Source organism: Trachypithecus francoisi, unplaced genomic scaffold, assembly GCF_009764315.1.
Source record: "Trachypithecus francoisi isolate TF-2019V2 unplaced genomic scaffold, Tfra_2.0 Lachesis_group16, whole genome shotgun sequence".
NCBI classification, from domain to species: domain Eukaryota; kingdom Metazoa; phylum Chordata; class Mammalia; order Primates; family Cercopithecidae; genus Trachypithecus; species Trachypithecus francoisi.
Genome location: NW_022681461.1, coordinates 197163 through 219879, shown reverse-complemented (window position 1 = coordinate 219879; position 22717 = coordinate 197163). Strand labels below are relative to the sequence as shown.

General features: G+C 46.3%; 1 protein-coding gene and 1 long non-coding RNA gene across 31 annotated transcripts in view; one reads left to right on the top strand and one right to left on the bottom strand.

Moving 5' to 3' along the window:
- AOPEP (aminopeptidase O (putative)) overlaps window positions 1-22717 on the bottom strand; it is a 378597-nt gene that overhangs the window by 180379 nt on the left and 175501 nt on the right. The window lies entirely within an intron of this gene.
- Window positions 1764-7692, top strand: LOC117098268. Of its 2 annotated transcripts, none has more exons than XR_004443295.1 (4): window positions 1764-1942; window positions 2788-2949; window positions 3602-3792; window positions 7449-7692. It is a non-coding gene; the product is annotated as an uncharacterized LOC117098268 (long non-coding RNA). The 2 variants fall into 2 exon arrangements; XR_004443294.1 differs by having other exon boundaries at window positions 7402-7464.

Genomic DNA, 22717 nt, shown 5'->3' with positions numbered 1-22717 from the left:
CTGAAAAAAAAATAGCAAAACATCCACTCATTTGCCTAAATGAATTTTGACTCGAATGTGACTACGGAAGAGAGACTGAGGAAAGCCCCAGGCCACATTCCTTATTCCTGTACCCAAACATCTTCTCCTAAAGACTCACTGCTCAGTGTCTGTGGCGTGCCAGGCACCGCATTTTATACATGCCATCTCACTGCTCTACCCACAACCTCAGGATGGTGCTATTATTTGATTTTATGATCTCATTTTATACATGAGGAAAGTGGGGTGCAGAGAGGGAGACTGACTAGCCCAAGGTCACACAGCTGGCAAGCAACAGAGCCAAGACTGGAGCTCAAGCCTGGACTCTAAACACAGTCCGGACTCTAAAGCCTCACTCTGACCCACTCTTTCCAGTGTCGCTGGGTTTAGACCTGTGGCCTCTGGACTCCCGTCCCTCTGTGCCAGCTCAAGCCCATGGGCTTCACAATCATTACTCTCCCAGGAGCTCTGTCTTCAGGAGGCACCAATGGGAAGCTATCAACCACGCACATCCTGAGACCTCTGTTCCCTCAATCTACGTCACAGCCAGAACTGGCCCAAGGTGAGCAGGCCTCTTCCTAGTGAGAGGAAGGTAGGAAATAGGGGTACAGAGGCCATGGGGGGCATCACTACTCCACTGCTGATGCCCCCGAAGAGCAGTGCCTAGTTCCTCATAACCCTGTTCTACACTGGGAGTCTCCAGTGGGTCACAGGGACATGTGTTAGACAAGCCCTTACAAAGGTACTTAGGTCTGTCCCCAGGAGGGTGACACACGAGTCTACCTCTCCCTGGTTCCCCACCTGTCATCTGTTTTCGCTAAAGCCTTGTATTCTTTTCAAGTAGAGATGGTTTAAAGCAGGTCACAAACTCAAAGGGCTACAGGAGGCAAGAAGATAACAAAATTCGGGCCGTAGAGAATGAGATGGGGAAACATGAAAAGACAGGGAAGTAGACAAGGAGAAAAGCAGAGAAAGGAGCTGGGGAGCAGATAAGGGAAATAAAGATGGAGATGAATGAAGCAGATGGAAAGATGAGGGAAGAAAACAAGACGAAGGAAGCGCATTACAAAACAGGCCGACAGGCTGAGGGAAGCAGACGCGGGCAACAAAAGGCGGGAGACAGAGAAAGCAGGAGGGACCCAGAAGACAAGCTGGGGAGGCAGCTGACAAGATGGAGAGAGAAACTGCGGTAGAGGCGTGGCAGTGATACTACAGGGAAGTGGGCAGCTACGCCAGGGAAGCAAACAGCGACGCCGAGGCCAGGAGCTCCAGCTTTATGATCTGGTTTAACTTCGAAGTGCTCTCAGAGGAGCCTCACGGTTTCAGGTCACATGGAGATGCAAATGAGGGATACCTGGATCCTAGCAAGGTTCAAGGTGGGAGCTCATGGGGGCCAGGGAAAGGCTCCAAAGCAGAGCACAGATGACAATGGGGAGGAGAGAGGCATGAGGGCGGAAGAGGAGGCTGGGGACACAAAACACTGGCCAGCTTCCCCACCTGCTTTAGCGTTAGCCGTGGCCTGTTGCTAGCAGGAAAAGCAGCATGGCAACAACAAAACATGGAGACCACTTTGACTCCAGGAAACACAGAGACCACCTCTGGCTCGGTGGCAGCTCTGCAGACCATGCGGAAGGCTCGGCTGCCGCCCAGCAGGGCAGCGGATACATCACCTCTGACCCCTGGCAGCACATCCAGAGAGAACAGAGAACGCGGTGGAGACCTCGGCCCCGCACACCGAACCGGGCAGCACATCCAGAGAGAACAGAGAACGCGGTGGAGACCTCGGCCCTGCACACGGAACCAGGCACCTGCCTTGGCTGCTCTGCCTCAGCCTGGGGGTGGGGGTGGGGGCCGGTTCTGCTGGTTATGGTCATCAAAAAAGCTGCACGTGAAAGTCTCAGGTTTCAAAGCTAAAGAATCAGAGGTAGGAACAGCATTTTACTGAGTTTTTCAACTACATTTGGACTCCTTTCCCTCTCTGAATCTGACAGTACATGTTCTGCCTTAAACGTTCCAGAATCTCATAGATGAGAACAAAAAATTTGTTTTTGAACAAATTTTGAACATTCTATTCATTTAGTTACACATTTTGGAGACTATAGATTTTGGTTACCAGGGGACACACCCATACCCACACAAAATGAACAAATATTTATTGTAACCAAACATGTCTTTTTTTATTTTTCTTTGAGACAGAGTCTTGCTGTGTTGCCCAGGCTGGAGTGCACTGGCGCTCACTGCAAGCTCTGCCTCCCGGGTTCATGCCATTCTCCTGCCTCAGCCTCCTAAGTAGCTGGGACTATAGGCGCCCTCCACCATGCCCAGCTAATTTTTGTATTTTTAGTAGAGATGGGGGTTTTACCATGTTGCCCAGGCTGGTTTTGATCTCCTGACCTCGTGATCTGCCTGCCTCGGCCTCCCAAAGTGCTGGGATTACAGGCGTGAGCCTGGCTCTGAACATGTCTTTTGAATCATCTATAAATTACTTATGAATGAAAGCTGTGTATTTTCTGCAGGATCTGGGGAACTCTTCTGGTAAGTAAGTAATTAAAGTGAGTAACCAATTAAACCATGTCGGCAGCCTCATTGGAGCGCGCAGATGACAAAATGTGATTCCACTCCCTCACCTCCCCACGGCCCCCACCTCCGTCCTCCCTGAATCAGGGCGATGATGTTTGTTCCCATAAAAAGAGCTAATAAAATTAGCCTCCACTGTGATACAGGGAAAATCTTTATTTAATAAAATAATGTGTTTTGCTCCATTCCCAGAATAGCAATAAAATGGCACAACTGAGAGCCGTAATAGCTCATCCTGGTGGTTTTCACGGCAAGCACAAGTCTGTCACGTGTGGTGGTGTGGAGGCCTGGAGGGCTGCTTTATGGAGGGACGCGCTGGGGCAGCTTGCAGCCATTCTCGGCAAGGACAATTTGGTGAGTGCTTTCCTTTTAAATACACTCTTTGGGTCCACAAATCAAATCTTCCCATGTTCCTTGTCTGGAAAAAGTTGCAGGGATTTCCCAAAATGTACTGAGAATTTAATTGCTGAGGAAGGCATTCATTATTTCCCCAACTGATAGCAAGAATCCAAGACCCAGTCAGGCCCGCTGCGAATCTGAAAACCCAAGACAAGGTCAGGAAGCTGCTGACTTGCCCTGCTGGGCTGGTGAAAGCAGAAATGGAGAAGCAAGGCTGGTCTGTCCAAGAGGCGTGAGCACCACAGAGGCACTGCTGGCTGACAGAGTTCAGGCAGCAGGACGTCGGGGTGGAGGCAAGTGTGGGTTCCCTGCCAGACCTCCACACTGTCACCTAGATTTCAAAGCAAGGGTAACTCTGGGTAGGAACAAGCAACAGAGTGGCCTTGGGGAGTAGCACATTAGAATCAATTCTGCTAAATCAAAGATCCAGGAAAAAAGAATTGAAGGAAGATGAGTTCTCGTATTCCCTCGCGGCTGGGTGGTGGCAGCAGTGGTGATGATTAGAGAAGAAAAGAAAAGAAAAATAAAATAATGATGATACTAAACACATATATTATTTATCCCAGGAAAAGTTGTATTTTATGTTCGCTAACTCATTCAATTCCAGCAACCACCCCACGAGGAAGAAATTATTATCGTGCCTATTTTACATGGAAGTAAACCGAGCCACACAGAAATTATGTCACTTGCCTAAAATCCCAGGGTCAGTATGTGTCAAAGCAGATTCAAACACAAGCAGCCTGGCTCATACACATGTTTTGCTTGATCAACACCAGCGTGTATCAGAAGCACCTGGAGGTAGGTCTGCTAGATAAGAAAACAGCACATGCAGTCAAATCTGAATTTCAGATAAACAACGAATAATTTTTTTGGTGTATGTTCCATGAAATATGTGCTAAAAGCTGGCAGCCCCACCTGAAAGGCTTGTTAAAACAGAGCTCTGGGCCTCATCCCAAGAGAGTTTGTGTCAGGAGGCCCGGGTGGGGCCCAGGAACCTGTCTTTCTGTGAAGTTCCCGGGCAATGCTAATGTGGCCGGTCCAGAGACCACAACTCTGAGAGCTGCTGAACTGCACTGTGGTGGCTGCACAGCATCAGCTTAAATAGCAAAAACTCACTGCCAAGATTTACAAACTTCCCATTTATAAAGACTGATAGGAATCTCAGCTATGGGAGATAGCTGGGATTGGTCTCTGCTAGTTGTAAGGCAGCACGGGAAAGATGCTTCTTGGTGTTTTCTGACTCTACAGTGGAGGGTGGACAAGGAACCGGGTCTCACACGGTCAGCCATGGCACCCTAGAGTCGCCCCCTTTCTCATTTCTCAGAAATCCAGATTTTCAAATTACATTAAAAATTTGGAAGATGTGGCCACACTAGGCCCAGGTCTTTTTTAGAAGTGGACACATATTTATTCTGTTCACACACACACACACGTCTAATGCCAAAGGGCAATATTTTATCATTTCCTAAGAACAATAATAAGCAGTACAGAGCATTTCAAAGATAGGAATTTATCAGGTCCCTGTTATGATTCATCCTGGTGAAATCCGAGAAGCAGGCAAAAAACGCTTGGGAGTCCCTCATCACAGGCCTGCATTCTTATGTAGTAACTGCAGCTGAATCGGAGCTGGTCCTTTCAGACACGGCTTGGGGTCTCCAGTTTGCTGTGGTCCCAACTTCTCCCTCCTGTCTCCCTGCCACTGGCTGAGCCTCCTTGTCATTTATAATCATGGTGTGGTTCTTTCCTTCTTATCACAGGATAAAAAGTGAAATATTTCTTATGTCCATGTCTCCATCAAAAGTAGACCAAGTGTTTCTCAGAGGATGCTCTATCCAACCCATTCACTAATTTATATTGGTGCCTGGCTCCTTATAAGCATTAAGATTTAACCTGTTTTGTTTAGTTTTTTCTTATGAGAAATTCCTGTTTATGGCTAGAAAATGATTTAGCAAACCCTTCATGCAAAAGGCAAAGACACAAACTTCTGCCTAGCTCAGGTCAATCAGACAAATTCCATATTACTAAGGGTGAAATTAATTGGGTTTATTTCTGTATTTTTGAAATCCAAACACAGTTTCAATTATTACTAGCCACTAATGGCTTATAATGAAGGCAGAGCTTGTTAACTAAGCAAACAACTGGCATGTTTGTTTAAAGTGTAAATAGAAGGAAAATTCATGAATTAAACGAATGAATTCGCTAATTGTTCTCCCTTGGCTGTAAGGGGGCAGCTGCCACAATATATATCACCACCTTTGTTAAACAGACTCGTCTGCTCCAGTTATCTTTATCCGGTCAGAGACCGTCTTAGTGGTAGCTTACAAAGTAAACGTCTCTCTTAATTTTTCAAAGTACTCATCTGTATCAATAAATACCACTAAGTAGAAGGGATCACCTGGCTATTGGAGATTCTTAAATAATTGAGCTTTTAAGAATGATAGCATATTTCCTAATCTCAAATTATGACTCCATGGATAGACCAACACGGCACGCTTGTTGAGATAAGGAAACAATATGCCTCGTATTTCCCAGGGTGGTCCTGGAAAATATGTGACAGATGGTCGTTCTCAGAGGTACTCAACTTAACAGCATGTCCCTCTGAAAGGTAATAAACCTCACCAGAAACAAAAATAAATAAATAAAAGGCTCTCCAAAGTTTCCTGATTTTAACTAACCTTTTCATATAAAATTATGAGCCTTCTATTTCTTCTCGCCTAATGGAATGCATCAGGTTTACTGGTTATCTATAGCTCAATCCCATTTCTCCGGATGGTTCCCTTGACTCATCATTCCTTGCATGTGTTCACCGTGGTGAAAGTGTGGGCAAGGATCCCAGGAATTCCTTTCATTCTAAAGAATTCTGCCTGCCCACGTCCCCATTCCTAGGTGGTTACCTTTTTGTGATCTGAAAGGCACCTTGGCCTGTTTGGAATGTATTCAGCTGCAAGTAACAGAAAATACAATGAACACTGGCACACACTGGAGAGGTTTTTCCTTTCTTGAAACAAGACCTCTGGAGTGACAAGGCCTTGCTGGGGCTGGTGCAGTGACTGGCAGTGCAGTGGGAGCTGGAGGACTTGCTCTACTCCCACTCCCCATCCTTCCTGTGTACACTTCATTCCTCGTGCTTGCAGGTTGGCCACTACAACTCCATGCACCATGTTCGTGTTTAACATGACAGAAATGCGCTGTGCCAGCAACAACGATCCCTTTTATCAGGAAAGCAACTTCTCCCAGGGAGCCCACAGCTGAGATTCCTACGCTGTAGTCTCTGCTAGCTATCCCGCTAGCTATTCCTACTCTTTAGTCTCTGTAAGGCAGCATGGGAAAGATGCTTTTTAGTGTTTTCTGACTCTACAGTGGAAGATGGACAAGGAATTGGGTCTCACACGGTCAGCCATGGCCCCCTAGTGTAGCCCTCTTTCTCATAAATAGTAGAAAGTCATCGCTCAGGTCATCTTTTAGAACACAGACACTTTAGGAAGAGATAATGCACTCAACTCACACTGAAGTGTTAGTAACATATCACATTCCCTCTTTCCAGGCAGGGGACATTCTGAGCATGGGGGTCGGGGGCTGGGCAAGTCAGAGTACCTCAAAGACACTGGCTACCTAGTACCCAACTTAACCGCACGCTGGCTAGCATCTGCACTTTCATTCTACCTTCATACCCTCACCGATGACCAAACACCTAACAAAGCCAGCAGCGGTACTATTTATCCTGCTGGTTTTTAAGAACTCGGTCTTTGGGGACAGAGCTGGGGGTCAACTCCTGGCTCTCCCTCTTACCAGCAGCATCAGTGCATTGGTTTCCTAGGGCAGCTGTAACAGAGGACCACAAGCACGGTGGCCTGAAAACACAAATTTACTGTTTTACAGTTCGTCAGGTCGGAAGTCGGACCCGGTCTCACTGGGCTGAAATCCATGCTGCTGGAAGTCTTTGTGTGTGTGGTTGGCTGGAAGAGGCATGGGGTCCTCTGGGGTGCTGGTGACAGGGATGTCTACGGTTTGTATCCAACAAGCTGTATGCTAAGATGTATACTTTTCTGCATGTATTACACCAAATGAAAAGCTAAAAACAGACAAATACCCTGGGAGGTCCATCTTTTCCATGGAGAAACTAAGGCAAAGATGAAGTCAGAGCTCTGTCAGTAGGGACAGAACTGAGACCAGGGTCTCGGCAGCCCAGCTCCTAGTCTTTTGAGTTTAATGTATTTGAGGCCAATTTCCAACATTAATTATGCATACATATTTAAAATCTCTTGAGACAAGCTTTTTGAAAAAAGTTTCTTTTGCCACAGAGTCACATTTCTATTGCACGTGAAAGGTACCTTGTGGCCTTCAGACACACCTGTGAAAACAGAACCGGATCCTGTCATATAGCCCTGTCTGCTTCATTTTTTTTAGACACTGTGAAAAACATGCCACAATAATAAACCCCTTTTCCATCCTAGCCAGCTGGAAAATTACGTGATGCTTGAAGTGACATCATTCAGCTACGACACCAAGCCAGTGGCTGCTCTGAGAAATCTGGGTTAGACGGTGACAGCATGGATGTGAATGGGGCCACTAGGGCAATGGATCCCACCCTTTTCATTAGCAAATGGCTTTATCACCATGACATTTAAAAAACGAAACTGTGACAGCTACGCTGTCTGAGGCCATTGATCACCCAACATCTCTTATCTCCAAAACGAAGCCCACTGGCCAGAGGTGTCCTGTTTCAAAGCAGGGAGGACAAGAATGGGGGTAGAGGAGAGCTCATTTGAAACCTCTAGTTCCAAAGGCAAAGACCAGGGGCCAGGGCCAAGGCACTGGGGCCTCCCAGGGGATAGATAGTCTTCCCTCTGTCTCTATCAATTGTTTCTAAAGTGAGCTCATGTAGCAGTGTGATAATACCTTAAGTAGTAATGATTGTAGTATCTACAATAATACTCTTTGCTATAGACACAAATACTGTATTACATACCCTAGGTAAAACCCCAGGATGCTTATCCGGTAAACATGACATCACAAGGAGGCCGACATTCCTCCACCTTTTTGACCTTTAGGTTGAACTATATAAAATGCAATACGTGACCCTTTCCAACTTCAAACCATGGGCAATTTCATATAGCTCATCCTAATAGACTGCCCCTCCCGCAAGATCCTTCCCTGCAGATGTGTTAGGAACTAGGGAAATGTCCACACTTCTCAAGCGACAGAGTTGGAAACACTGCTGCATCTCATCATGTAAAAGTGCAGAGAATGGCCCTGGGGCCAAAGACGGTCAGCTGTCCTCCGAAAGAGCTGGACCCTAGACCAGTGAGCCCTCTGTCCTTCGCCCACTCAGTGTGAAGCCAGGTGCATTCGGTTAAAAGCACATCCTCAAGTCAACAGCAAAAGCAGAGGCATGCCCACAGCAGGGAGACTGCAGTAGCATCAGGTCCTACCCTTGAGGGAGCCCAAGAAGGTCTGCGGCTGATGTGCTGCGTGCTACCAGGCTGCCCGAGACCCTGCCCGAGACCCAGCCCTGGCTCGGAAGCCAGAGGGCAAGGAAGCTGGGGTCCTACCCGGGTAGCAGGGTTCAGATGACCAGTCTGCCACAGGTGCCGGATGCTTCTGCACCCGAGTGCAGGGCCTGCTTCAGAGCCTCTCTCCTCAGGTGAAGAGGCATGGCCCACGCTATTCACAGTCTGCCAGAGAGGGCTCTGGGAAGGAGCACCGGCTGCTTCTGATGCAGGACTAGCGGCGCAGAGGAAAGGTGAGAATGTACAGAGGGCTGCCCAGGAGAAAACTAGTTCAGGGGAAGAAGCGTCCATCTGGGCAGCGATCCGATTCCAAAGCCTGCACAGGTCTGGCTCACAGCAGTTCTGCCGCAACTGAAATGGGGGAGACAGTCTGGGGAGGACAGATGTGCTCGTGCTAGCTTGGGAAGGAGTGGGGCTGGAGTGGGGCTGGTTCTGGATCCCCAGAAAACTTGATATAGAAGGGCTCTGAGAGGCCCTACCCCTCCCATTCTCAGATGAGAAAGCAGGACCCGGCGAGCTACAGCCTTCATCCCACGGGGTGGGAGCAGATATGTGCCATGGCGGACTCAGCCCTGAGTCTGCAAGGTATTTCCGTCAAAACCCTTTTACAAAGGCCCGGTCACCTCAGAACCAGCAGACACCCCTTGGCTGAAAGTGGTGACTCACCCTGAGCTAGAGGCTTGTGGGGATCTAGGGCAGACGTCAGCGTGTGCCACCCTGCGCAGTCACACACAGGCTTTGGAGATGGATGCCACTCCTGCCACAGCAGCTGACTGTGGCGCCTTCTTTCTGGGAACACTTGGCCTTTACTTCTGCTGACAAATGGCTACCCTTAAGCTTCAGCCTCATCGTTCCTTTTGTTTATTTTGGTGGTTGGCTGACCACTTTCATGTGAGAGGAAAATAACCACAAAGAAAGAAAAGAAAACACTTCATACTATTTTCCAAGTATAAAAGCTGTCATCTGTTCACAGTTGTACAACTATAATGGTTTACCTAATTGTTTTCAAATGTTCTCATTCATTCTTTTTTTTCTTTTTCTTTTTTTAAGGCTCCAAAAATTCACCTTTGGGTTGAACACATCTGTGTGAAAAAAGCCTGGTGGAAAGAAAAACTGGATTATGCTGGTGCTCAATGCGCGTAACCTTAACTACAATATGTTTGCTTCTGCAAACACTACAATGTATGAAATAAAATATTAATAGCCATCACCTCACCCCTTCGGAGAAGAGACCTGAGTCACAGCTCCCGTGTGGCGTGAGTTCCATGCACGGCCTCACCGTGAACGCTGCTCACGTTACGAAGCCTCAGACCAGGCAAGACCAAAGCAAGCGTGTGTTTTCACTCCATAATGTCATGGGGAACATTGCTTATTTTGGAGGCCAAGCTCAGTTCTCCTGAATTTACCACCCATGACACATTTTAAGACTAATCACCTCAAAACGTACCAGGAGAAATGACAAAGTTATTTTTAAGTTAGAAAGGAAAATATTGGAATAAGATGAACATGTCTGTTATTTATCAGTGACGAGATTTGCAGCCACTCAGCTGAACTCTCTGACATTCGAAAGCACCAACATATTTGTATTGGTGAATATACTTCCAGTGCCCCTTATCTGTGCATTGCAAATGGACATGATTAGATTTTTAAACTTTGCATGGGTGGTGTGAAGTATGCCAAAGGTATTTAGCTTCCTGGGGGCTTATGGGAGGTCTGGTTTCCCCTCTCTGCCTCTGCATGGCCACTGTCTTCTTGATAAGCTTTAGACTCTCAGCAGCCTAAACCATTTGACGGTTTTGTGTATGATAATTACAAAGCAGAGTTAAAGGAAAGAATGAAAGTCAAGTAGACAACCCAGTACCTGGCACACAGCAAACATCCCACAAATGTCAGCTCCCTTTTCCCTTCCCCACTTCTTATGCTTTCTCTTAGATGGATAAGTGCTTTCCAGTCAGTGTTCAGAACTGATTCTTCAAATCCCTCATGAGACAGTGTCAAGTGAACATTCCGCTTTTACTGGCGAGGGGCCAAGAAGGGGAGGATGGAGAATTGACTCTGTGGGATGGGATCCTGGCACAGTCAGAGACTGGACCAAAGCTCTCTCTGCCACAGCTTAACAGCAGGGCTTCTGGGCGACATCGCTTCTTTCGGTGGCCTGCCGCACCAAGGTGTGTTTTTAAAATCTGCGCAATAAAATTTAGTGTGGTTGGAGAGGTGGCAGCGGATGGGAACCCACCCACAGGCAAATGACGTCAAAAAACCAGAGGGAAACATTAGGCTTCTCTGTTCTCGAGAAGCTTCTGCTCTGTTAAGCAACCTGAGAAGGAAGCTGATTTTCCATTAAAAAACGGCCACTTTGGCAGTTGTCAGAGACAGCCTGGTGTCTTACACTTCCCCTCTCAGGAAAAGTGGGGAAAATAATTTCCATAAGTTGGAAAGGAAGAAACCAGGAGTTCAAAGACTAGAGCTGGAAAGGAATTTGAAGGGCACTTAGAGTAACCTCCACCTCCAAAGAGCAAATGAGGAAAGAGGCCCAGAGCAGACTGGGGACTCATCTTGCCCTTGGATTTGCGGGGCGGCCCTCCCTGCAGGCCATGCTGCCTTCACAAAGCCAGCTAGCTGCCTGCACCTTGGTCAGCTGTTGAGAGGGACATGCCTCTAATTCCAGTCTGAAGAGGGGTTGCTGCAAGGGAGCCTCCAGATGCCTGGAAGGAGAATTGCACTTGACTGCTGGCCCCTGAGGCTGGAGATGGTGCTTTGGAAGAGGCTCTGGGGAGGCTGGTGTGGGGGAGGTGTGCATGTGTGTGTACGCACGCATGTGTGTAAAGGGGCAAAAATGCAGGCAGTCCTTTCCTCCTTACACCTTTTCCCACGGGAAACAACCTGACACTTGACTCTGTGCCCACCCGGCCTTCTCCTGGCTGGTCTCTGAGGCCAACACTGTCTACACACACAAGACGGCTAACATGGCAGCTGCCCTTGATGCGGACACCAGCCTCTGGGTCTCTCAGCTCTTGCGTTTCCTCCTTTCTAGAGAAGCCTGAGAAGCAGTGTGCCGAAATTGCAGAGCAGGGTTGTTCACGTGCCCCGCACATGCCTGCAGCTGTGGGTCTTCCCTGTGTCTTCAGGAAACCAGTGCGTCTGATTTTAAAATATGGTGATGTCACTCATAAGACTGTACTTTCCTTAGGAAATTAGTAATATCCTTATTTCTAGGGGCCCTTCCTATCCATCTTTCCTCTCTTTTTCATTGAATCTCAACAGCTTTGTGAGGGTGGTGGCCTCAGAAAGAGGAAAATTCCGACCTGGAACAGCAGGCCAGTGACGCAGCAGAGCCCAAACTCGGGCCCACCTCTCCTTTCTGGTATCAGTGGGATGTACACGTGCGGGGAACAGCTCTGTGTCTGTGGTTCCCCAGGTGATTCCATTCGGGGAACACACACCTAAGTCCAAGACTGGGTTGGGCAAACAGGACACAGAAGGTGGACAGTGCTGCTGCACCACTCATTGATTCAGCAAATATTAACTGAGAGCCTACATTGCCATGCTCTGTGCTGGGGGCTTGGGATACATTAGCAAACCAAACTGATGTGGACTGGGGTCCTTAGGGAGGTCACAGTGTAGCAGGAAGAGACATTCAATAAACGAAAATATTTTTTAAGTTTTTAGAGACAAGGTCTCACTCTCTTACCCAGATTGGAGTGCAGTGGCGCAATCAGTTTACTGTAACCTTGAACTCCTGGGCTTAAGCAATCCTCCTACCTCAGCGTCCTGAGTAGCTGGGATCTGGTTAATTTTATCAAAATCTTTATTGAGAGGGGTTTATATTCTTCTTCTTCTTCTTATTATTATTATTTGAGACCGGGTCTCACTCTGTCACACAGGCTGGAGTGCAGTGGCTCACTGCTGCCTCAACCTCCTTGGCTCAGACAATCTTCCCACCTCAGCCTCCTGAGAGCTGGGACTACAGGCGTACATCACCACACCCGGTTAATTTTTACATTTTTTTTTTTTTTTTTTTTTTTAGAGACAGAGTCACACCATGTTGCCCAGGCTGGTCTTGATCTCCTGGGCTCAAGTGATCCACCTGCTTCAGCCTCGTAAAGTGCTGGAATTACAGGTGTGAGCCACTGTGCCCAGCCAGAGACAGGGTCTCACTATGTTCCCCAGACTGGTCTTGAACTCCTGCCACCTCAGCCTCCCAAAGTGTTGGGATTATCAGTGTGAGCTACCGTGCCCAGCCGATCAACAAAATTCTTTACCTTTTTATTCTTTATTAAATTATTGTTTCTTTCCCTGTCTTGGTTCCCACATTTTCACAGTAGAAACTGGAGGTCATGTTTGGATCTGCATTCTGCTGCATGGTCTGCTGTCACTTCTGTCCACTGCAGGGCCCTGGCTCCCTCCCCCAGCGCCTTCTGCACTCCCTGAAGAAATGACAGGGATGATGGATGGTTCCTCACAGTGTCTGACTGCTTCAGTCTGAGTGTTGGCAGTTGTTAGTGATGGGTGTTGCCATCTGATCATTGATAGATCTCATAGTTTGTAGCTTTCCAGCAAGGCTTTTGCTGGAAGTCCTCTGTGAGTGTAGCGTGTGTGCACGTGTTTCCCAGAGTATACTTTATAACAGGTTTTAGCAAGACTGGGGCGAAAGTGTGAGGTTAGTAACTTCCAATAAGGGCTCAATGACATGTACAGGAAGGTACATTGGAATGACAAGGCTATCCCTCTAAATATAACTACAAAAATGACAGAAGAACATGTTTATTTACCGTTTTGATAAAGCTAGAATCTGAAATAAAATTTTAGTCCTTTTTCTTATTTTATGGAACGCTTAGTTTCTTGCTCCCCCATCTCACCTCCATTATCACAGGATGTGGAACAGTTATTTAATGCAATCCCATAACTGTGTTTATAACGTTTTGAAATAATCTGCCTTAAACAATATGTAAGCAGAGCATAAAGAAGCCAATATTTTAACTTTACTGAAAGATTACTGATTGCTCTTGAGGTTGTTATTGAGATGAACAGAACTCATTCTTTAATCGGGAAAAAAAGGATGAGAAGAAGAAATCACATAAAAGAGTAAGCAGCAACTCAAAAATTATTTTCTTGGTTTATTTTATGTTGCAGCTACACAAGCCATCCCTTTTTGTGTGTCCATCAATACGATATCTGTTGTGCTTTTGTACAAAGAACAAAGATGCTTTTATCAATTCTCAAAAGTCTGTAAGACAAACCATTCATGCTGTCAAACCCCCTAAAACCCTTTCAGCAAATAATGGAATCCATCAGTGACAAATGTCAACATACTAATTTGTTAAACGCAAAACAAAAGCAACATTCAGACAAGGCGCTTCGTTTCATGTTATATCAGCACTCCAATTTGTACCAAGTTTATGGCAACCCACAGATCATGCAATATTAAACAGGGCTCTATTATAATGACTAAAACTGGAACAATCAACTCCCCTTAGCGAGAATGCTAATAAAACAGCTGAAATACGTGCTATGATTCTAGTACATTCAACTCCTTCCAAACTACTAGAAATTCTACAAAGATACCTATTGCTAATAAAGAGTTCACTGGTTTAACCCAAATATATGGCTTTCAGAGGGATACGAAACTTGAAACACAAAACTGAAGTCCCAGGGAAGACCTTAGAAATCATTTAGTCCAATAAGACCAATTAGAGCACAACGAAATCCTTAAAGGTGTGCAATCTATGATAGGACCTTCTTGATTTTTATTATTGGTCAGGATTTTTAAAAACAGACATTTTAACTGAAACGATCCCATTCCACAATTCTGGAAGAGTTTTTTAAAAGCTCAAAAGAAACAACTCACAGGTGCTGAGATTCAGAGCTCTATCTGCAGGGTGTGAGGGAGAGGCTCTGAGTAATGTTTCTCCCTGACGTTTCTGAAAAAAACTGCTTCAAGTAACACCCAGTGCCCCATGTGACTTCAGGCCAAGTTCTTTACCTCTCTGGCCTCAGTTTCCTGTCACTGAACTGAAAGCCACAGCCAGCGTGCAGGGAAGCTGTGGGATTTCTAGTATCATGTATGCAGTGGTAAGTATTCCATATTTTTTGATACATGAATGCCTTGGTCAGGCTTCCCTCAGATTAGTTGATTTCATCTCCTTTACTTTAGGAGGGATTAATTTCGTTGGGCTGTAGGGCAGCTCAAATGCAGATGAAGCAAAGAACACTATTCAGATGAAAGGAAGACAAAATTGAGTAGTGATGGTAGGCAGTCATCAAATGGCAGTCACAAATGTTTTAGTAAATTCTTTTCTTTTTTTTTTTAAAGAAACAGAGTCCTGCTCTAGTTACCCAAGCTGGAAAGGAGTGGCACAATCATAGCTCACTGTAACTTTTCAAATTTTTTTTTTTTTGAGACAGAGTCTCGCTCTGTTGCCCAGGCTGGAGTGTAATTGCACAATCTCAGCTCACTGCAACCTCCGCCTCCTGATTTCAAGCGATTCTCCTGCCTTAGCCTCCCAAGTAGCTGGGATTGCAGGCACCCGCCACCACACCCAGCTAATTAGCTCACTGTAACCTTGAACTGCTGGGCCCAAGCAATCCTCCTGCCTCAGTCCTCCAAGAAGCAAGGACTACAGATGCACCACCACACCCAGGCAAACTTGAAAACTTTTTTTTTCTTTTGGTAGAGATGGAGTCTTGCTACATTGCCCAGACTGGTCTTGAACTCCTGGCCTCAAGCAATCTTCCCACCTCAGCCTCCCAATGTACTGGAATTATAAGTGTGAGCCACTGCACTGGCAGGTGATATTTTTTGAAGTGTATCTAGTCGGATTTCCACATATCTTCAACCAATTCGATTACTGTAAAGAGATGATGAGGATGACACCTGTTATCACAGATCCATTTGCTACCACTTTCCCCCATAATGGGACTGCTGCCTGTTATAATCTTTGAAACAGAAGCAAACAAGCAGAGATACTTCAAGAAACCTGAAATGCAAAAGGCTATCAAGAAAAGGTTTTAAGGCCGGGCATGGTGGCTCATGCCTGTAATCCCAGCACTTTGGGAGGTTGAGGTAGGTGGATCACTTGAGGTCAGGAATTCAAGACCAGCCTGGCCAACATGGTGAAACCCCATCTCCACAAAAAAGACAAAAATTAGCCGGGTGTGGTGGCAGATGCCTGTAGTCCCAGCTACTCGGGAGGCTGAGGCAGGAGAAGTGCTTGAACCCGGGAGGCAGAGGTTGCAATGAGCCGAGATGGGGCCACTGCACTCCAGCTTGGAAGACAGAGCGAGACTCCGTCTCAAAAAAAAAAAAAAAAAAAAAAATATTTTGGGATTAAGAGATTCTCCTGCCTTAGCCTCCCAAGTAACTGGGATTACAGGCATGCAGCACCACGCCCAGTGAATTTTGTATTTTTACTAGAGACAGGGTTTCTCCATGTTGATCAGGCTGGTCTCAAACTCCCGACCTCAGGTGATCCGCCCACCTTGGCCTCCCAAAGTGCTGGGACTACAGATGTGAGCCACTGCGCCCGGCAAAAAAAAAAAAAAAAAGATTTTAAAAAGAGCTTTAAATTTTCTTTCAAATGACACACAGATACAGAGCCCCAGGGGAACACACATACACGTGCGCGTACACACACGTGCACACACACGTGCGCGTACACACACGGGCGCACACACGCGCGTGCACACGTGCACACACACACACGTGCACACACACATGTGCACACACACAGCATATTTCTAAGAAAATTCTAGGAAACCGAAGACCAGAAAATGTATATACCTAAAATGTGACAAATGAGATGAACACATCTTTGCAGAAGAAAGGTAACACAATCACTAGTACTAATGTCTTGGGTAAATTCTCAACTCGGCAATTGGTATTTGAGACAGGCAGGTCTAAACCACCATCCCTGACCATTTCTTTTGGATACAATACATTCCTATGCTTCTAGTCCTCAGAGGGGTGTGGTATTGGGGGAGATGTTAAAACAGCTGCTGTCTCACCCCCACAGTAAACTGTGTTTTAGCAGTTGACTCTGCTCACCCTACCCCCACTCCAGGTCAGTTTGCTGAGCTGAGGCACAGCACAAAAAGCAAGATCCAGCCAGCTTTATTAGCTTCCTTTCTCACCTGCTGAGCGCCATTCACACGGAACCCTGCTAACGCTGCCTCACCCTTTCTGTGTGTGTGAGCAATACGACATGACGCGCTCACTGGAAAGCTGAACCATGTTTTTCCTCCCTGCTTAAACACTCAGTCAATTAACAACATACACAAGTCAACTTGAAGCTCTTGATGCTCAAAGTGTGGTCTGTGACCAGGACCAGTGGTCCTGGCCTAGACATCTCGCGGGCTCTTATTACAAATGAAGAATCTCGGGCCCGGCGCGGTGGCTCAAGCCTGTAATCCCAGCACTTTGGGAGGCCGAGACGGGCGCATCACGAGGTCAGGAGATCGAGACCATCCTGGCTAATACGGTGAAACCCTGTCTCTACTTAAAAATACAAAAAACTAGCCGGGCGACGAGGCGGGCGCCTGTAGTCCCAGCTACTCGGGAGGCTGAGGCAGGAGAATGGCGTAAACCCGGGAGGCGGAGCTTGCAGTGAGCTGAGATCCGGCCACTGTACTCCAGCCTGGGTGGCAGAGCAAGACTCCGTCTCAAAAAAAAAAAAAAACAAAAAAAACAAATGAAGAATCTCTTCTCAGAACTGCTGAATTGAAATCCACATTTTAACAAGATCCCCAGTTCGTTCATATGCACGTTAAGCTATTTTATTAGCACTTTTTCTTTTCTTTTTTGTGAGACACTGTCTCACTCTATCACCCAGGCTGGAGTGCAGTGGTGCGATCTCGGCTCACTGCAACCTCAGTCTCCCGAGTAGCTGAGATTACAGGTGTGCTCCACCACACCCAGCTAATTTTTTGTATTTTCAAGAGAGACGGGGTTTCGTTATGTTGGCCAGGCTGTTCTCAAACTCCTGGCCTCAATTGCCCACCCACCTCAGCCTCCCAAGGTGCTGGGATTGCAGGCATGTGCCACTGCACCCAGCCTTCTTAGCACTTTTCTACATGAAAAGTTATACGCATTTTAAGTGAAGATGGTTGAAGATATGAGGTTTTTTGTTTTTCTTTTTTCTCTTGTGGCTAGCAAAAGGTATGTGAGATACTGAGAAGCAGCGAGGAGTCCTAAGAACTCAAGGGTTAATCCAACCATCAGGAGAGAAATCCCACATTTAACAAATACCAGATAAACACCGATTACAGGTGGAACCTTGGGCCAGGTGTCAGGGACTTAAGGATGAATGAAGACAGTGCCCATCCTCCCGTTTAAAACATGTACTGTACTACACTACACTACACTACACTACACTATTGTAGGTTAGGTGATTAAAGCTGCTACATTGAAAAAAATACATTCTTGCTATGGGGGCTCAGAGGAAGAAGCAATCGATTCTTATTTAATTTGAGCAAACTTGCATACTCTACTTTTTGGCCATTCTTCACTAAAAGTTGAAAGGCACATAAATAGAAGTCAACCCCATATGAGTCAGAGAAGATTATGAAATTTTGATTTCTTGCTTATTGACAGTAACACATTCTAATTGTTTTGATAATGACTCCCACCCAACCACTTACTGAAATGATATTTCATATTATTTATTCAACTCTGCATGAATTACAAATAAAAAGCCAAATGGCAACTACCTCTTAACAGGAGGGAATATTGGAATGGCCAGTTTGCCAGGGTCTGAGAGATAAGTGGGCCGATCCAAGCACAGCATTATTGTAGGAAAGAGTTGAGCAAGTTCTAAAAAAATGGGCCCTTGGAAAGCATTCAACTTACTTGTGAGTCAGATGTGTCTTCACTGCAAAGCTTCGTGATTTTGTTTAAAGTCAGTTCCCAGAAACGCAGATATATCCAGAACTCGAAGCTAAGTAGAAAACACACTCTAAAGCCAAATATAGATGACATTTGGATTATCTACATGCCCCACTCTCCTCAAGTAGGGGGAAACTGAAAGTTGACTAAGATACAGACATGCAGAGAGAAATGTTTCAAAGAATTATTCGTATTGGATACTATTCCAAAGATGGTAGTCTGTTTCCCATGAAATCTTCTACTCAAGCACAATAAAACACTTCCCGAATGTCAGATGGGGCAGAGGCAGTGATAAATCAGGAAGAAGAAGATGAGGAGGAGGCAAGAGATTCTCCTGTGGGGGAAGCATGAGGAGCACCCACAAGGCTAAAGATGGTGAGAAAAAGGAGCTCTGCAGTCACCTCCCCAGGGGCTGAAGAATCGCCGGCCTCAGTAGATCTGCTGCTGGGGAGAAACACTTGACGACCTGGGGAGGATGGTGTTTTAAGCCCTGAAACTCTGACCTGAAGAAGAGTGCTTACATTAGCAGGCTACTGTGGTTCTCACAACCACCTCCGTGCCATTGAAAGTTTGCAGGCTACGATATTCATAAATCACAGAATGTGGTTGCTAGAAGGGGCTTTTACCACCTCCTTTTACCCCCAGTCTCATTCCACAGACAAGAAAACTCAGCTGAGAGGGTGGCTCACGCGGCCAGCTAGTCGGTGGCGCCGCAGTCAGCCCGGCCGTCATCCTCCGACCCCGCCCAGCGCGCTTCACGTTGTAACTGTGGTTTCTAACTGGGTTCCCCAGACTCCTCCATCTCCTTCAGGTCCGCAGGAATTCGTCAACTACGACCCATGGACTCATAGTTCAGGATTTCAAAAAGTTTACCTGAATCTATATATGTGGCTGGGGGGGGGGGGGGCAGGTAACTCATTCACCTGCTTCGGGCTAAACTTAACTCAGGAACTCAGTAATTCTAATTATATAGACAGTAGCTGGAACTCAAGCAGCCTACGTTCAAAACTCTGTGATGGGCCGGGCGCGGTGGCTCAAGCTGTAATCCCAGCACTTTGGGAGGCCGAGACGGGCGGATCACGAGGTCAGGAGATCGAGACCATCCTGGCGAACACGGGGAAACCCCGTCTCTACTAAAAGATACAAAAAAACTAGCCGGGCGAGGTGGCGGCGCCTGTAGTCCCAGCTACTCGGGAGGCTGAGGCGAGAGAATGGCGTGAACCCGGGAGGCGGAGCTTGCAGTGAGCTGAGATCCGGCCACTGCACTCCAGCCTCGGGGACAGAGCGAGACTCCGTCTCAAAAAGTAAATAAATAAATAAAAAATAAAACTCCGTGATGCTGGCCGGGCGCGGGGGCCACGCCTGGAATCCCAGCACTCTGGGAGGCCGGGGTGGGCGGATCACCTGAGGTCGGGAGTTCGAGACCAGCCTGACCAACGTGGGGAAACCCCGTCTCTACCACAAATACAGAGAAACTGACTGGACGTGATGGCGGCGCCTGTGGTCCCGGCTGCTCGGGAGGCTGAGGCGGGAGAATGGCGGGAACCCGGGGGGCAGAGGCTGCGGCGAGGCCAGATGGCGCCGCTGCACTCCAGCCCGGCGACAAGAGTGAAGCTCTGTCTCAAAAAAAAAATAATAATAATTGTAACGCTGGTTGAAAAGGGTTGTCTGTACTTTGTTTCAATTTTTCGGACAGGGTCTCATTTTGTTGCCCAGGCTGTTCTCAAACTCCTGGGCTCAAGTAATTCTCCCATCTTAGCTTCCCAAAGTGCTGGGAATAGAAGTGTGAGCCGCGTGCCCGGCCTGCATACTGTTAATTATTAATAAGCTGACAGTTACACGGGGGAGGAGGGGAAGGTCAATATAAAAAAATAGCAAATGTGACTCGGTGAAACTCCGTCTCCACTAAGAAAAAAAAAAAAACATAAAGTTATCCGGATGCGGTGGCGGCGCCTGGGGTCCGGGCTGCTCGGGAGGCGGAGGCGGGAAATCGGCGGGAACCCGCGGGGCGGAGCTTGCAGGGAGGAGATCGCGCCGCTCACTCCAGCCCGGGCCACAGAGCCAGACTCCGTCTCAGAAGAAAAAGAAAAGCAAATGAAGAGGCAAATTCTCTTCCCATCGGTCCTCCACTCGGACATTTTCTCCTCCAAGGCAACTAGTGTTAAAAACGTGTTATGAATTGCTCCAGAGAATATTTTAAGGTAATAAGGACAAATGCATGACGGACACTGCATCATTGGGAGCTTCTCCCACATTTGGTCTACTTAATTCTTTTTATTTTTTATCTGATTAATATATCTTTATAACATGTTTTAGATAGAAACCCTCATCATTACTCTTCAAAAATGTTTTCCCATTCATCCTCACGTTTATTTTTTCAGATTATTTTTTATACCTTTTCAAAAACATATATTTACATGTACATGACCAGGGAAGTTTACTGTGGACAAACTATACACCTTATGTTTCATATTCAATATTTGGTGCTTTTTAATCTAAATAAACATTTTACTTTAGTTTTAGAAACACAAAAGTTAAAACCAAAAATCAAAAAAAAAAAAAAAACCCCACAAAAGTTGTGAGACATCTGTCACAATGTACAATGCTAATACAATTAACCAATATTAACATGTCATTATTAAAGTCTGTAGTTTACTCAGAATTCCCTAGTTTTGTTTTGTTTTTTTTTTGAGACGGAGTCTCGCTCTGTCGCCCAGGCTGGAGTGCAGTGGCCGGATCTCAGCTCACTGCAAGCTCCGCCTCCCGGGTTCACGCCATTCTCCTGCCTCAGCCTCCCGAGTAGCTGGGACTACAGGCGCCGCCACCTCGCCCGGCTAGTTTTTTGTATTTTTTAGTAGAGACGGGGTTTCACCGTGTTAGCCAGGATGGTCTCGATCTCCTGACCTCGTGATCCGCCCGTCTCGGCCTCCCAAAGTGCTGGGATTACAGGCTTGAGCCACCGCGCCCGGCCGACCTTGACAGTTTTAAGGTGTAATGGTCAAGTACTTTACAGAATGTCTTTCAATTTAGGTTTGTCTGAGGTTTCTCAGTTAGACACGGCTTATAGGTTTTCAGGAAAAAGAATAGAGACATAAAGTCTCATCACATCACATCAAGGAAGCTGCTATCAACATGACATCACTGTTGATGTTAACCTTGATCACCCCGCTGAAGCAGCAGTCCAGTCTGTCAGGTTTCTCCATTGCAACGTTATTCTTTTCCCCCAACTTTCCCTACTGTGACGTTTGGAAGGAAGTCACTATACACAGTCCACACGTAAGAGGTGGGGCGTTATGTCCCATCTCGTCGGAAGGGGAGCATCTACATGCAGTATTTGGAATTCAGCGCAGGAGATTCTCTCCTATTTATTCATTCCATAATTTATTCATATCATATAGACTCATAAGCATTTCTTTTCCATGCTTTTCTAAATGGGAGCTCTTCTTCCACTATAACTGTTTGTTTGTAAATCAGAAAATGAATGATTTTTAAGTTCATTTTGTAACCATCTTATCGAGTTGCATTGTTTCTATTTTCCATTCAGTTGATTATCTTGGTTTTCCTATGCATCCACTGAAAATAATTATAATTTTGCTTCCTCCTTTCAATAATTCTATCTCTAATTTCTTTCATTTATCTATTAGTATTGTCTAGAACAGAGACAGGCAAACTTTCTCCATAAAAGGGTAGCAAATATTTTAGGCTTTATGACATACAACCTCTGTCACAACTACTCATTTCTGCAGTTGTGGCATGAAAGTAGCCACAGACAATATATAAATGACTGGTCAATGCTGTGTTCCAATAAAACTTTATTTAAAAAGCACGGCTGGGTGCAGGGGCTCACATCTGTAATCTCAGCACTTTGGGAGGCTGAGGCATGTGGATCACCCGTCAGGAGTTCAAGACCAGCCTCTCGAACATAGTGAGACCCTGTCTCTACTAACAGTGCAAAAATCAGCCGGGTGTGGTGGCTCACACCTGTAGTCTCAGCTACTCCAGAGGCTGAGGCATTAGAATTGCTTGAACCTGGGAGGCGGAGGCTGCAGTGAGCTGAGATCATGCCACGGCACTCTAGCCTGTGTGACAGAGGAGACTCTGTTTCCCAAAAAAAAAAAAAAAAAAATCAGCAGGCAGTTGGCTTACAGGTGGTAGTTTACTAACCATGAGTCTAGAATCCAAATATTATTACATAGTGATGGTGATGGTAGGTACCTTGTCTTGTTTTAATGTTAACTTTAAATAGAATTTTCTTTTGTTGTTTCATTACTAAGCATAATGCTTTTGTTTTTTCCCTTTTGTGTGTGTGAGACAGGGTCTTGCTCTGTCACCT